The following is a 15,663-nucleotide window of genomic DNA, read 5'->3' on the forward strand; positions in this document are numbered from 1 at the left end:
GGTGGATTGGCCACACTAAATTGCCCCTTAATTGGAAAAACATTATTGGGTACTCTAAATTTATTGTTTTTTAAAGAAAATAATCCGAGTATCTCATACATATATAAAAACACAACTCCCCTCATAACTAAAGTTGCCATTCTTGGCATCATACTGGTGAATCTACACCGTATGTGCTCTATGTATCTAATGCCCTATATATAAGGTGGCGAAAACTGCACACAGTACTCAAAGTTTTGATCTAAGCACTCCCCTATGTAAACGTGCCTTCATTTCTTTAGACTTGAATCTATTGCCCTATTTTTGAAACTTAAAATATTATTGGTGTTCTTTTATGACCTTACCACCCTGCTCTCATATTGTTAACAAATTTTCTATTTGATTTTTTTCATCTTCGTGTTTAACCATATCTTTCACCATGTTTCATGGGAGTAGAGAAGCAGGAGTACACCATTGGGCTCCTTGAGTCTGAGTTAGATTGGATTATGGTTGATGTATGCATCAATGTCATTTACATGCTTACATTAACACTACAATGAAATTACCGTGAAAAGCCCCTAGTCGCCACAATCCGGCGCCTGTTCGGGTACATGGAGGGAGAATTCAGAATGTCGAAATGACTGAACAGGATGTCTTTCAGGACTTGTGGGAGGAAACCGGACCACCGGTGGAAACCCACGCAGACACAGGGAGAACGTGCAGACTCCGCACAGACAGTGACCAAAGCCAGGAATCGAACCTGAGACCCTGGCGCTGTGAAGCAAATGTGCTAACCACTGTGTTACCGTGCCACCCTTAACACTTCTTTATATAAAATTATATTTGTTGTATTGTGTTCCATTTGGTAGTGGCGGTGATATCCTTTGAATATATATTCCAGATTTTCGCTCTTCCTCCCCAAATGCTGAACTGAAGATTTATTTTTTATAAAGTTAATTTAGTGCACCTGACAGATCTGTACTTTGGTCAATATATCTTATGTGTCACCGCACTACATATATTACTCGACCGAAATTTAAAACTAAGCTTCTTGCGTGTTTGTGAAGTAAATCCAATCTTTGTTCAGTCAGTATTGCAGATGTTCTTATCATCAAGTCAATTTGCTTGCAAATACAGAGTTTTTAAAAGTTTGTTTTGTCCAAGCAAGTACAGATGACAGAGTTAAATTCAATACAAATTACAGCTCTTGATGTTTTCTTCAAGTTAAAATACACGATACAGGACTTCCGGTTGCGGCTACGCGGAGCTAAGCCGCACGATTCGGCAGCTCCCGCTACTACGGACTTTTGGGCTCATTGGAGGAGCCCCAACGGAAGTTTTTTGACGACAACCCGTGGGGAAGTGAAGAGAGAGGGCCCCCTCCAACTTTTATGGACCGGACCAGAAGTGCAGCGGCCAGGGGAGTGACATTGGAGCGGCGGGAGAAGCGAGGGAAAAAGGTCAGAGTGACGGCGGCCAGGGACGGAGCGGGGTGCGGGCCGGGGCTGCATGAATTCATCAAGCGCTGCTTCGAGGAGCTGCGCAGGGAGATGCTGGCGCCTATGCTGGCGGTAGTTGAGGGATTGGGGATGGCCCGCGGGGTGAAGATCCAGGAGGTACAGAAAAGAGTGAGTGAGGGTGGGGACGAGCTCTTGGGCCTGGCGGTGGGAGTGGAGGGCACGAGGCGCTGCACAAGAGGTGGGCGGGGGGACTCGAAGACCTGGAGAACAGGTCGAGGAGAAATAATCTGCGGATCCTGGGTCTCCCAGAAGGAGTGGAGGGGGCCAATGCCGCGGCATACGCGGGCATGATGATCAGGGCAATGATGGGCGCGGAGGTCCCATCGAGGTCGCTGGAGCTGGACGGGGCACACCGGGTGCTGGCGAGGAAGCCCAAGGCAGGTGGGCCGCCAAGGGCGATGGTGGTGGGATTTCACCGGTTCACGGACGGAGAGGGGGTCCTGGGATGGGCCGGGAAGGAGCAGAGCGGCGGGTGGGACAATGCAGAGATCCGAATATACCCGGACTGGAGCACGGGGGTTGCTGGGCGGGGGGCGGGTTTCAACCGGGGCAAAGCGGTGCTGCATCAGAAAGGAGTGAAATTCGGAATGCTGCAGCCAGCGCGACTGTGGGTCACATACAAGGGCCAACACTATTACTTTGAAACACCTGAAGAGGCGTGGACCTTTGTACAAACTGAAGGGTTGGACTCTGGCTGGGGATTTGTGAGGGTGGGGGTTGTTTGAGGGTTGATGTGTGGTGGTTGTGTATGGGGGGTCAGTCGCGCACAGGAAATGTTTTATGGGCTGGGGGAGGGAGACAAGGCCACGACAGGAGCTGCGCCAGAGGGGGCGGGGCAGGCTTTGGAAAGCACGGGTTTTTTCCCCCGCGCGGGAAGAAAGGTGGGAAGGGGAACGAAGGAACGTATATTGATTGGGAGACTCCCACACGGGGGGGTAAAATGGACGGCGGGGGAAGCCGGGGTCAGCAGGTGCAGCTGACGTATGGGAGTGATATGGGGGGAGCAAAAAATCTAGACAGGGGTCCAGCGGGGGGAGGGGGGGGGGGGGAAGGGTTGCTGCTGCACTGGCCGAAAGGGAATGGGACACAGAAGAGGTGGTCGGGACGGAAGTCCCCCGGCTGGGGGACTGGAGGGTGAGGGAGACGCGGACACGGGACTGGCCCAGAAAAGGAGATGGCTAGTCGGCGGTGGGGGGGGGGAGAGCCCCTCCAATCCTGCTGAAAACTCGAGTGTTCGCGCACTTGAAGGGACTGAAGGCAGACGTGGCTATGCTCCAAGAGACACACCTGAAGGTGGCGGACCAGGTCAGGTTTAGAAGGGGATGGGTAGGACAGGTATTTCACTCGGGACTGGACGCGAAGAATGGAGGGGTGGCAATTTTGGTGGGAAAGCATGTGTCATTTGAGGCCAAGACTATCGTAGTGGATAATGGAGGGAGATATGTGATGGTGAGCGGTAGGTTGCAAGGGACGTGGGTGGTGTTGGTAAATGTATACGCCCCGAACTGGGATGATGCTGGATTCATGAAGCGCATGTTGGGGTGCATTCCGGACCGGGAGGTAGGAGGCCTGATAATGGGAGGGGTCTTCAATACAGTGCTGGACCCAGCACTCGACCGCTCCAGATCAAGGACGGGAAAGAGGCCGGCGGCGGCCAAGGTGCTTAGGGGGTTTATGGATCAGATGGGGGGAGTGGACCCATGGAGGTTTGCAAGACCGCAGGCCAGGGAATTTTCTTTCTTCTCCCATGTGCACAAAGCCTACTCCCGGATAGATTTTTTTGTTCTGGGTAGGGCGCTCATCCCGAGGGTGGAGGGTCGGAGTATTCGGCCATAGCCGTTTCGGACCATGCCCCGCACTGGGTGGAAATGGGGCTGGGAGAGGAGAGGGACCAACGCCCGCTGTGGCAGCTGGATGTGGGACTGCTGGCAGATGGGGTGGTGTGTGGGAGGGTGGGGTTTATCGAGGGGTGCTTGGGGGCCGGCGACGGCGGGGGGGGTGCGAGTGGGTGCGAGTGGGGGTGGTGTGGGGGCGTTGAGGGCGATGGTCGAGGGGGAGCTGGTCTCCATCGGGGCTCATGGGGAGGAGCGGGGGGCATGGAGAGGGAGAGGTTGGTGGGGGAGTTTTGGGAGTGGACGGGGGGTGCGCGGAGGCCCCGGAGGAGAGATTACTTGGGAGGGACGGCGGCTCCAGACAGAGTTTGACCTGTTGACCGCGGGGGGGGGGGGCGGAGGAGCGGTGGGGGAGGGCGCAGGGGGTGACCTGCGAGTGTGGGGAGGGGGCTGGTCGGATGCTGGCACATCAGCTCCGTGGGAGGACGGCGGCGAGGGAAATGGGGGGAGTCGGGGATGGGTGGGGGGGGGGGGCACGGTTCGGAGTGTAGCGAAAGTGGACAGGGTATTCAGGGCCTTCTGTGGGGAGCTGTACAGATCCCAGCCCCCAGTGGGGGAAGAGGGGATGAGACGATTCCTAGACCAACTGAGGTTCCCGGGGGTGGAGGAGCAAGAGGTGGCTGGTTTGGGGCACAATTCGGGTTGGAGGAGCTGAGTAAGGGTTTGGGGAGCATGCAGGCGGGGAAGGCCCTGGGGCAGGACGGGTTCCCGGTGGAGTTCTACAGGAAGTACGTAGACCTGTTGGCCCCGCTACTAGTGAGGACCTTTAATGAGGCAAAAGAGGAGGGGACCCTACCTCTGACAATGTCGGAAGCGACAATTTCTTTGATCCTAAAGCGGGACAAGGACCCACTGCAATGTGGATCGTACAGGCCGATCTCGCTCCTTAATGTGGATGCAAAGTTGCTGGAAAAAGTGCTGGCCACGAGGATCGAGGACTGTGTCCCGGGGGTGATTCACGAGGAGCAGACAGGATTTGTAAAGGGTAGGCAGCTAAACACCAATGTGCGGCAGCTCTTAAACGTGATAATGATGCCATCGGTGGAGGGAGAAGCGGAGATAGTGGCAGCTATGGACGCGGAGAAGGCCTTTGACCGACTAGAGTGGGAGTACCTCTGGGAGGTGCTGTGTAGGTTTGGGTTCGGGGGAGGGTTTATCAGTTGGGTTAAGCTCCTTTACAGAGCCCCGGTGGCGAGTGTAGTGACGAACTGGCGGAGGTTGGAGTGCCTTCGACTGTACCGAGGGACGAGGCAGGGGTGCCCCCTGTCCCCCCTGTTGTTCGCATTGGCGATCGAACCATTGGCCATGTCATTGAGTGAGTCTAATAAATGGAGGGGGGTGGTCCGAGGGGGAGAAGAGCATCGGGTGTCGCTATATGTGGATGACCTGTTGCTGTACGTGGCGGATCCAATGGAGGGGATGGTGAAGGTCATGCAGACTTTAAGGGAGTTTGGGGAGTTTTCGGGCTATAAGCTCAATGTAGGGAAGAGTAAGCTCTTTGTATTACAGGCGGGGGACCAAGAAAGAGGGATAGGGGACCTACCGCTGAGGAGGGCGGAGGGGAGCTTTCGGTATCTGGGGATCCAGATAGCCAGGAGTTGGGGGAACCTACATAAACTGAATCTGACGAGGTTGGTGGACCAAATGGAGGAGGACTTCAAATGATGGGACATGTTACCGCTCTCGCTGGCGGGTAGAGTGCAGTCGGTCAAAATGGTGGTCCTTCCGAGGTTTCTGTTTGTGATTCAGTGCCTTCCCACCGTGATCACCAAGGGCTTTTTTAAGAGAGTAGGTAGGAGTATTATGGGGTTTGTGTGGGCGAATAAGACCCCGAGGGTAAGGAGAGGGTTCCTGGAACGCAGTAGGGACCGAGGAGGGTTGGCGCTGCCAAACCTAGGGAGCTACTACTGGGCAGCAAATGTGGCGATGATCCGCAAGTGAGTTATGGAGGGAGAGGGGGCGGCATGGAAGAGGATGGAGATGGCGTCCTGTAAAGGGACGAGCTTGGGGGCGTTGGTGACGGCACCGCTGCTGTTCTCGCCGTCAAAGTATACCGCAAGCCCGGTGGTGGCGGCAACGTTAAGGATCTGGGGCCAGTGGAGACGGCACAGGGGTGCAGTGGGAGCCTCGGTGTGGTCCCCGATCAGGGGTAATCACCGGTTTGTCCCGGGGAAGATGGACGGGGGTTTCCAAGGCTGGCATCGGGCGGGGATTAGAAGAATGGGGGACCTGTTCACTGACGGGACATTTGCGAGCCTAGGGGCACTGGAGAAGTTTGAGTTACCCCCGGGAAACGCTTTTAGATATATGCGGGTCAGGGCTTTTGTGGGGCGACGGGTCGGGGGGTTCCCGTTGCTCCCGGCACAAGAAGTTCGGGACAGGGTGATCTCGGGTGTGTGGGTCGGGGAGGGCAAGGTGTCGGCGGTACGCCGGGGGATGAGAGAAGAGGGGGAGGCGCTAGTGGAGGAGTTGGGGGGTGAATGGGAGGAGGAGCTGGGGGAGGAGATCGAGGAAGGTCTGTGGGCTGATGTCCTGCGTCGGGTTAATTCCTCCTCCTCGTGTGCCAGGCTCAGCCTGATACAATTTAAGGTGGTCCACAGAGCGCACTTGACGGGGGCGAGGTTGAGTGGGTTCTTTGGGGTGGAGGACGGATGTGGGGGGTGCTCGGGGAGCCCGGCGAACCATGTCCACATGTTTTGGTCATGCCCGGCACTGGCGGAGTTCTGGAGAGAAGTGGCGGGAGCAATATCTAAGGTGGTGAAAGTCCGGGTCAAGCCAAGCTGGGGGCTAGCACTATTTGGAGTCGTCGACGAGCCGGGCGTGCAGGAGGTGAAAGAGGCCGGCATTCTGGCCTTTGCGTCCCTAGTAGCCCGGCGAAGGATCTTGCTAATGTGGAAGGAGGCGAAGCCCCCTAGCGTGGAGGCCTGGATGGATGACGTGGCTGGGTTCATAAAGCTGGAGAGGATTGGGTTTGCCTTAGGAGGGTCTGCGCGGGGGTTCTGCGGGATGTGGCAACCGTTCCTAGACTATCTCGCGGAGCGTTAGAGGAAGGTCGGTCAGCAGCAGCAGCAACCCTGGGGGGGGGACGTCTTGGGAAGAGGGGGGGGGGGGGAGGGGTGGGGGGTGAATGGGGGATTGCTTGGGGGGATGGATGAGCAGGAGATAACATGAAGGGTGGGGGAAACTGGCACGTGCGGAAGAGAGCCAGTGTATAAAGCTATGTAAATATAGTGGGGGTATGGGGATGACCTTGGCAAGATGTTTGTCTTCATCGATGACGCGTTGAAGGCTGCGAAGAAGATATCGTAGTTTCTCTGCTCCGGACGACGAAGGGTACTCTGTCAGTTGTGTCCTGTGTTTGTCTTCTGAGGAGGTCGGTGTGGTTTTTTGCTGTGGCGCGTTGGAACTGTCGATCGATGAGTCGAGCCCCATATCCCATTCGTACGAGGGCATCTTTCAGCGTCTGTAGATGTCTACGCTCGCCTCATCAAGGAACCCACCTTTTCATTCACCTGAGGAAGGAGCTGTGCTCCGAAAGCTAGTGATTCAAAACAAATCCATTGAACTTTAACCTGGTGTTGGAAGACTTCTTACTGTGCTCACCCCTGTCCAACGCCGGCATCTCCACACCAAAAGAAAATGCTAGTAAACTGGATTGTTACCTAGAAACCCTTTCTTCTGCCAGTCTCTCCCAAATGCAAAGCTCCCGCTCACATTCTGAAAATAAATAAAAAGCAATATTAACAGGACAGTTCTATATTTTTACTATTTGACATTCAATATCTACTTTTTGCTTGCAGGGTTGCATGCTGAAACAATTATGCAACAGTTTGCTGCACAGTCTGGGCAGCACGGTAGCATTGTGGATAGCACAATTGCTTTCCAGCTCCAGGGTCCCAGGTTCGATTCCGGCTGGGTCACTGTCTGTGCGGAGTCTGCACATCCTCTCCGTGTGTGCGTGGGTTTCCTCCGGGTGCTCCGGTTTCCCCCCACAGTCCAAAGATGTGAAGGTTAGGTGGATTGGCCATGATACATTGCCCTTAGTGTCCAAAATTGCCCTTAGTGTTGGGTGGGGTTACAGGGTTATGGGGATAGGGTGGTGTTGACCTTGGGTAGGGTGCTCTTTCTAAGAGCCGGTGCAGACTCGATGGGCCGAATGGCCTCCTTCTGCACTGTAAATTCTATATAATTCTAATGTTCTGCACTGATCAACATTGAGAGTGATGGGAAGTTCAAAGTGGGCTGCTGGATTATGTAAACGATTTTCATTATAAACATAATGCTCATGAATGACAATCTCAATCTCTTCTTATATTGCAATTGATTGTAACTCAGATTTTATGACAGAAGCAAATCAGTAATGAAACCAAAACAGTTGGTAGGACTTGTAAACAGGAGAAAGTATGCATTATGTATTGGAATTGTTTTATGTTGAAATAAATAAAATTATTAAATTAGCATAATTACATTCAAGAAACTCTTGTTGTGAAGTTGTTCCTCTTTAAGTTTCAGCACAGTCACTAGTGGGTCACTATCCTGGAGATTTTAATTCTCTATGGATCTCTTCCCTCGTTTTTCAGCTGATATTTTGGCTGTTCTTCAGCCACCAAATCAGCAATCAAGATATGTTGCATTAGCTCACGAGAGGACTGTCACAAGATTTGCGACACATAATATCTTGTGAGATACAATGGAATCGAGAGGTTTCGCGGTCTGGATCACTTCCTCCCTGGACGTGGTCCAGATCAGCATATTCAAATGAGCCATGATCTCATTGAAACAAATTATTTCAGCAACCATACAGGGTAGGATGTCGATAGCGTTTCCCCTGACTGGGGCGTCTCGAACCAGGGGATGTCACTGAATAAGGGGCAGGCCATCTAAAACTGAGGAGGAGGAATTTTTTCATGCAAAGGATGAATCTTTGGAATTTTCAACCCTGGAGGGCTGTGGAAGCTCAATCATTGAGCATGTTCATGACAGAGAGGGATGTGGGGATAGTGCTTGAAAGTGTCATTGAGGTAGATTATCATTATCTGTCAATGGCAGAACATGCTCCAGGCTGAATGGTCTCCTGTTCCTAGGTTAGTATTTTTGTATATGTAGTGCTAAATAACTACTGGTGGATCGGGGGGGCGGGTTCCAGAGCTGGGCTCCTTATCAAGGGCCTTAGCCTCCGGGGCTTTTTTTGGGGGGGTTCCTTATCTGGAGGTGCTCCTTATTGGGTCTTTAGGGGCTTACCGGGCTGGCAGCCCCTACCTGGCTGGGGTCTCCTAATCTGGTCCCTTATCTGGGCTGGAGGCTCATCTGCAGCTGGAGGCTCCTTATCTGGGGCTGGGGGCTCCATGTGTGGGGTTGGGGCCTTATCTGGGGCTGGCCCTTATTGTGCTGGGGCTTTATTTGGGGCTGGGGCGGCCTTATCGAATCGGGCGGGCGGACGGGGCAAGGCCGGGGGAACCGATTTCTGGATTTAATCGGCTGAATTATTCCATATATGGAAGATTTCCATATATGGGCAATATATATGGAAGGATTTCAAACCGTATCCATATATGGAATTTATTTATATTGGTCGAATTTTCCGGGGGCGGGGCGGTGGCTGCATCGGGGGCTGCATGGGGGTCGGTATCCATATCGAAACCGGAATTCCATATAGTCAACATATGGATCCGTTCCTGGTTCCGCCCCAGCCAGCCCCCGCTCCCATGGGCGGAGCCCCCCCCCCCCCCCCCCCCCCCCCCCGCCCCCACGCCCCCCCGGGGCTGGCCACGGTGGAACCCGGAACGGATCCGTATATGGAATTTAATTCCATATATGGAAGATTTCCATATATGGTCAACATCCATGGGGGCCGGCAGGTGGCTGCTTATGGGGGGATCGGCCTTATCGGGGGCTAATCGGTTCCAACCACCGTATATGGAAAATTCCATACGGAAATTTCAGGATCGCGGAAAAATTCCATCCATATGGACAATTTCCATACATGGAATTCAATTCAGACGTTAAAATTTTCCGTTAACCATCGGGGGCCATTGGGGGGGGGGGGAGGGCTCCGATGGGTCATCGGGAGCTGTATAGAACCTTAGTTAGGCCACACTTGGAGTATAGTGTTCAATTCTGGTCGCCACACTACCAGAAGGATGTGGAGGCTTTAGAGAGGGTGCAGAAGAGATTTACCAGAATGTTGCCTGGTATGGAGGGCATAAGCTATGAGGAGCGATTGAATAAACTCGGTTTGTTCTCACTGGAACGAAGGAGGTTGAGGGGCGACCTGATAGAGGTATACAAAATTATGAGGGGCATAGACAGAGTGGATAGTCAGAGGCTTTTCCCCAGGGTAGAGGGGTCAATTACTAGGGGGCATAGGTTTAAGGTGAGAGGGGCAAGGTTTAGAGTAGACGTACGAGGCAAGTTTTTTACGCAGAGGGTAGTGGGTGCCTGGAACTCACTACCGGAGGAGGTAGTGGAAGCAGGGACGATAGGGACATTTAAGGGCCATCTTGACAAATATATGAATAGGATGGGAATAGAAGGATACGGACCCAGGAAGTGTAGAAGATTGTAGTTTAGTCGGGCAGTATGGTTGGCACGGGCTTGGAGGGCCGAAGGGCCTGTTCCTGTGCTGTACATTTCTTTGTTCTTTGGGAGGTGCTTATTGCGTCTGCTTATCGGGGGATGGGGGGGGGGGGGGGTTTCCGTTAACGGATATATTCCTCCAATAATATCCATAAATGGAATTAAATTTGGAAATTTCCATCGGAACACCAATGGAAAGGGGCAAACCGTATAATTCCATATATGGAAGCATGGTGAAGGGGGGGCATCGGGGGCCGGGGCATCGTGGCCGGGTGGCTGCTTCTCCGTATCCACATATGGATATCCATATACCAGGCATCCATTTCATTCTAAACCTATAATTGCGAAATTTCCGGACCCTTGGATATCCATATATGGAAATCCATTAGCACGTGATTTTGTCACAAATTAAAACTGCGTTTTAGTTACTGAAAAAACATCAAAAATACCCAGAAATTTGATTTCTAAATCAAGAATAAAAATTAAACAGTTTAATTCCACATCCATTCTGGGAACTAAAAATGTCATAAGATTGCATAAATTCAATTTTACCCTGGAGTTTGTTAATTGTCAAATGGAACTTCAATGCTTAAAAATATGTATTTATTTGGAAACAGTGAAATGTTTCCAGTCGTGAGGCTGGAATTGACCGTGCGCTTGCCCAAAATGCCCTAAACACTCCTAAACAGACCAATAATGATCATCTTTTTCAGCCAATATCGTATTGCAAGTGTCTATGAGCCAAAACTGACATTAAGGCTGGGGGTCCTCTCAAGCAGGCCATTTTGTCCTGTCCAGTTACCACAGTTCTCCTGGCTACTGGAATAATTGCACAGCATAATGTATCTTGATTTTCTCATTGCCTATTTAAACTATTCAAGAAATTTACAATCAGTTGTGACAGATTTTGTCAATTTCTGAAATTTTAAAGGAGAAAACCAATTTGATCAGCCTAAAAACAGTAACATATATGTATCTATAAATAACATGCACCCATTTTGAAACTACCATTAGCACATGATTTTGTCACAAGTTAAAACTGCATTTTAGTTACTGAAAAACCATCAAAAATACCCAGAAATTTGATTTCTAAATCAAGAATAAAAATAAAACAGTTTAATTCAACATCCATTCTGGGAACAGTGAAATGTCTCAACACAGATAAATTCTCCCAGGTTTGATCCTGGTCTATGTTGAGACAACTCAAATACTGTGACAGTATTTGGGCCAATGCAACTCTATTAAAGGTACCCAATCCTTAAGGTCACTATTCAGAAACCTTTCTTGTTGGAATGGGTTTTTATGAGAACACTGGATAAGGATGGGTTTGGGTTCTGTGGTGACATTCATGATGAAAAAGCTGTCTAATGTCTAACATTACACTGAAAATATGGCTATTTGATTGGATTTTGAGATAAAACAGCCCCATAAGAAGGACCAGTTAATAAGACAGTGGACCAACCAGAGCTGTGCATTTCAAACCTTGGGGTCACTTTGCACAGGGTACTTGTAACACTTCATTTAGCATAATAAAAATAAGACAGTGAATTTGACTACATCAGTATACATTATGATGCACGCCATCTGCTACAGTGCAGCTTCTCAGTGCCATGCTGTTATCTTTTTTCTACTTCCTGCAAGTCTTTCTCAAGAGCTGGAATACCCTCCTCCACCCCCCCCCCCCCCCCCCCCCCACCCCCCAAACCACCCCCCAAATCATCTCACTGCACCACAACACAGGCCCCTTTATCGCAAACCCCCCCCAAAAAAAGATAGGTAGTTCACCCCAGAGCCCCCAGCACACAGACACGTGCGCACCCTTGAGAATATATGTGGATGGTTTTTCCACTATATTAAATGGGAAGCGCATTACAGGATGCGGCATCTATGTTGAGGACGCACAGCGACGCGCCCTAGAAGAAATCTCGTTAAAACTGCCAGGACACTTAGGCGCGCAGGCGGCAGAACTAGCAGCCATTGCATACATTGTAGATCACCCAGATTCCTTCCCCAGCCCAGCAGACATATACTCGGACAGCCTCTATGTCTGTAACAGCCTCACAGAATTCCTACCCCTGTGGAAAGCAAGAGGATTTGTTTCCGCGGACGGAAAACCCCTCCCTTTAGCCCCATTGCTCCGGTATATTTTGGACAAAGCACAGGACAGGATATTTGGTATTACTAAAGTACAAAGTCACCACCGTTCCTCCCCACCTGGAAATGTAAAAGCCGACGCACTGGCTAAAGCAGGTTCCAGACATGGATATTCTTGGACCCCCCCCCCCCCCCCCCCCCCCCCCGGAAGCGCCCCAATGAATGCTGCTCAGGTCTCACAGACAAATATCGAAGATTTAGTGCAGGCCCAGAAGCAAGATGGTAATCTCAGGGAGATTTTAAAAGGAAACTTTCCAGCCCCATACGATAGGTTTAAAAATGCCCTGACCACACATGACGGTGTGGTCCTAAAAGACACCCTTTATGTGGTTCCTGAACAGGACAGGAATCAGCTTATTTGTTTGTTCTATGATAGTCATGGGCATCAGGGAATTGACCCCACTACAACCCACCTCAGGTAGCTCTGTTGGTGGCCGAATTTAAAGGAAGACGTCACGCACCATGTAGAAAATTGCCTTATGTGTGCCCAAAACAATCCGGACAGATATGCGAAGAAAGCTCAGCTTAGCCACACCCGCCCCGTTAATGGCCCCTGGACTAACCTCCAGATTGATTTTATAGGACCATTGCCCCCTTGCAGGAATGGTCACAAGTATGTGTTAGTTGTTATAGACAAGTTTACGAAATCGGTAGAAGCATTCCCATCCAGAACAAACACGGCAAAGACTACAGCTAAGATTTTAACCCACCACATCTTTACGAGATGGGGAGTCCCTCGCAGCATTGAATCCGACCAAGGTTCCCATTTTACGGGACGTGTCATGAAGAACGTCGTCACGATATTTGGCATTACCCAAAAATTCCACATTGCATACCACCCCCAGTCAAGTGGTATCGTGGAGCGAATGAATCGGACCCTAAAAGCAACCCTCAGGAAAATGGTCCAACTAAACAGCACCACTTGGGATTCAGTCTTCCCTTTTGCACTAATGTTTTTGCGTAACACTGTTTTGACATCCACAGGATACACCCCACACACTCTCATGACCGGACGCCCCATGAAAGGCACAGAATTTTTATTAGGACTTGACCAGCCCCGAAGTGACGGGCCTCACACACGAGAACGCAGTGAAACAATTAGTAGAGAATGTAAAAACGGCTCAGCTAGCAGCCGCAGTAAAATTAGGCACCAGGAAGTAACAGAGCAAGGCCTGTTTCGACAAGACAGTGCATGTGACTGAGTTTGATGTAGGACAGCAGGTCATGCTCTCCATTTATAACCCCAGCACGTTCCTGTCACCTAAGTATTTGGGTCCGTACTCCGTTGCGGACAAAGTAAGCCCCTCTGTTTATAAGATTAAGTACCCCAACGGGAAGACCGCGTGGTTTCATATTAACCAGCTCAAGGCATATGGCTCACAGTCTAACCACGCACACCACGTCATGCTCGACGCAGTAGACCACGCCCCGCCCACAGCCAATGTATCCCTACCCTCCCCCAACACGTCCACCCCATCCACGGACTCGACCTCAACTCCACCCGCAAACTCAACTCTGCCCCGGAACGCCCACAGACAGCAGCAAGCAGCAGCGACAGTGACACAGACGATAGCCACAGCACGCCTCCCTACTATCCCCATGCAACAGGCCCCACACCCAGCGAATCTGAACACGATTCGAGTGATCCCTTCCTGATCGCATTCTTTAACAAACCTCACCAAAAACCACCGCCCTGCGATGACGACCCCGACTCCATCTCCACAGAATTAAACATGACCATTTGGCACCGTGACAATTCGTACAGGCTCATCCGAAACGACGTGATCATAGAATTTACAGAGCAGAAGGAGGCCATTCGGCCCATCGAGTCTGCACCGGCTCTTGGAAAGAGCACCCTACCCAAGGTCCACACCTCCACCCTATCCCCATAACCCAGTAACCCCACCCAACACTAAGGGCAATTTTGGACATTAAGGGCAATTTATCATGGCCAATCCACCTAACCCGCACATCTTTGGACTGTGGGAGGAAACCGGAGCACCCGGAGGAAACCCACGCACACACGGGGAGGATGTGCAGACTCCGCACAGACAGTGACCCAAGCCGGAATCGAACCTGGGACCCTGGAGCTGTGAAGCAATTGTGCTATCCACAATGCTACCGTGCTGCCCACGGACTTTGGGTCTGTGATGGACCCTAAGTCACACCATGCAGCTTTAGCAACCCTCATTCATTCAAAAGTATGGCATCCAGGAGAAGATGATGACATTGAGTCTGACTCCCAAAACAAGAACCCCTTTGCGACCCTGTCGCAACTGATAACGGAGGTGTCCAGATGATGTTTTAAACGGAACCGCTTGGGAGAAACGGTGTCCTTTCTGATGGAACCTGCACCATGTTTGTTGAATGTTTGTTCGTTAGTGTTATCGTTAAGTGTTGTGTGTAAACTCGGAGTCTTCTCATGGCCCCATGTCACCACTCCTTTAACGCCCCCCGGCTGTTAATGGAACAGGTTTGTCCCAGACAATAGTTCAGAGGAACTAGTTTGTCGACGGAAAATTGTTAAAGGTACAAGTTTGTCCCAGACAATAGTTCAGAGGAACTAGTCTGTCGACAGAACCCGACTCATAGTTGCTCTCCTAATTCGAGAGGCAGCCACCCACGACGGCCACATTCTTACCCGTTCTTGCCACTTGCTCAGGCAGTGGAGAAACGGCATTGGTCTCCGCCCTGCCTAAGGACCCCCCTCTGGTCAGCTACGCTCGGGTAGAGCACATACGGCATTGATCACCGTCCTACCCGGGGATTCCATCCAAATCCTACCCGCCGCGCGGCCCATACGCACCCCATTTTGGCTCGTTACGTTCAAAATTCTTTTGTTTGGTTTTGCAACCTATGGTTGCTTCCCTAATGCTATTTACATCCTCAAACACTAGGATGGTAAATCACAGGCTGCGAGACGGCTCGCAGTATTTTCTTAGATGTCTGGTCCAAATATTCGGTTTTTTTTTAAATGAGGGGGTCACACATGATGACCAATTATAAAGGGAAATTGGCACTAAAAGACAGATATGCTAACGTACAAGATAGTAACAGAAACTATGCTTGATCCACAGAATTCCAGAAGCTCCAGGAAGAGAGAAGAGACGAAAAGGAAGAGAAAAGAAAGAGAACAATGAAGACATAATACGTGTTTTTCGTTATCATTATAATTTGTATTCGGTTACGTGCGAACGCGAACCCCCTGACCCCAACCCCCCCCGGCCGTCAATGACTCACTTCCCCATAGCACCAGAGCCCAGTAACAACACATCATCATGGTGTGATAGGTTTATAACGTGGTACTTCCTTTCATATGTAATTGAATCCCTTTTAGCATTGGTGATATTCTGCAGCATCGTGCAGACTATCCGCATGAGAAAATGGCGAAGGAGAACCTACCGCTCTCGCACCCCGGCATACAGAATAAGATCCCCTATTTTTGGTTTTCACCAGGCCCCCGAACCCCTTGATCTGCAATAAAGGACATTCGTTTTGCCTCATTTGTGAATAAAGAGTATATCTCATTTGCAACTGAAAGA

This window comes from Scyliorhinus torazame, chromosome 1 (assembly GCF_047496885.1).
Source record: "Scyliorhinus torazame isolate Kashiwa2021f chromosome 1, sScyTor2.1, whole genome shotgun sequence".
Lineage (NCBI taxonomy): Eukaryota > Metazoa > Chordata > Chondrichthyes > Carcharhiniformes > Scyliorhinidae > Scyliorhinus > Scyliorhinus torazame.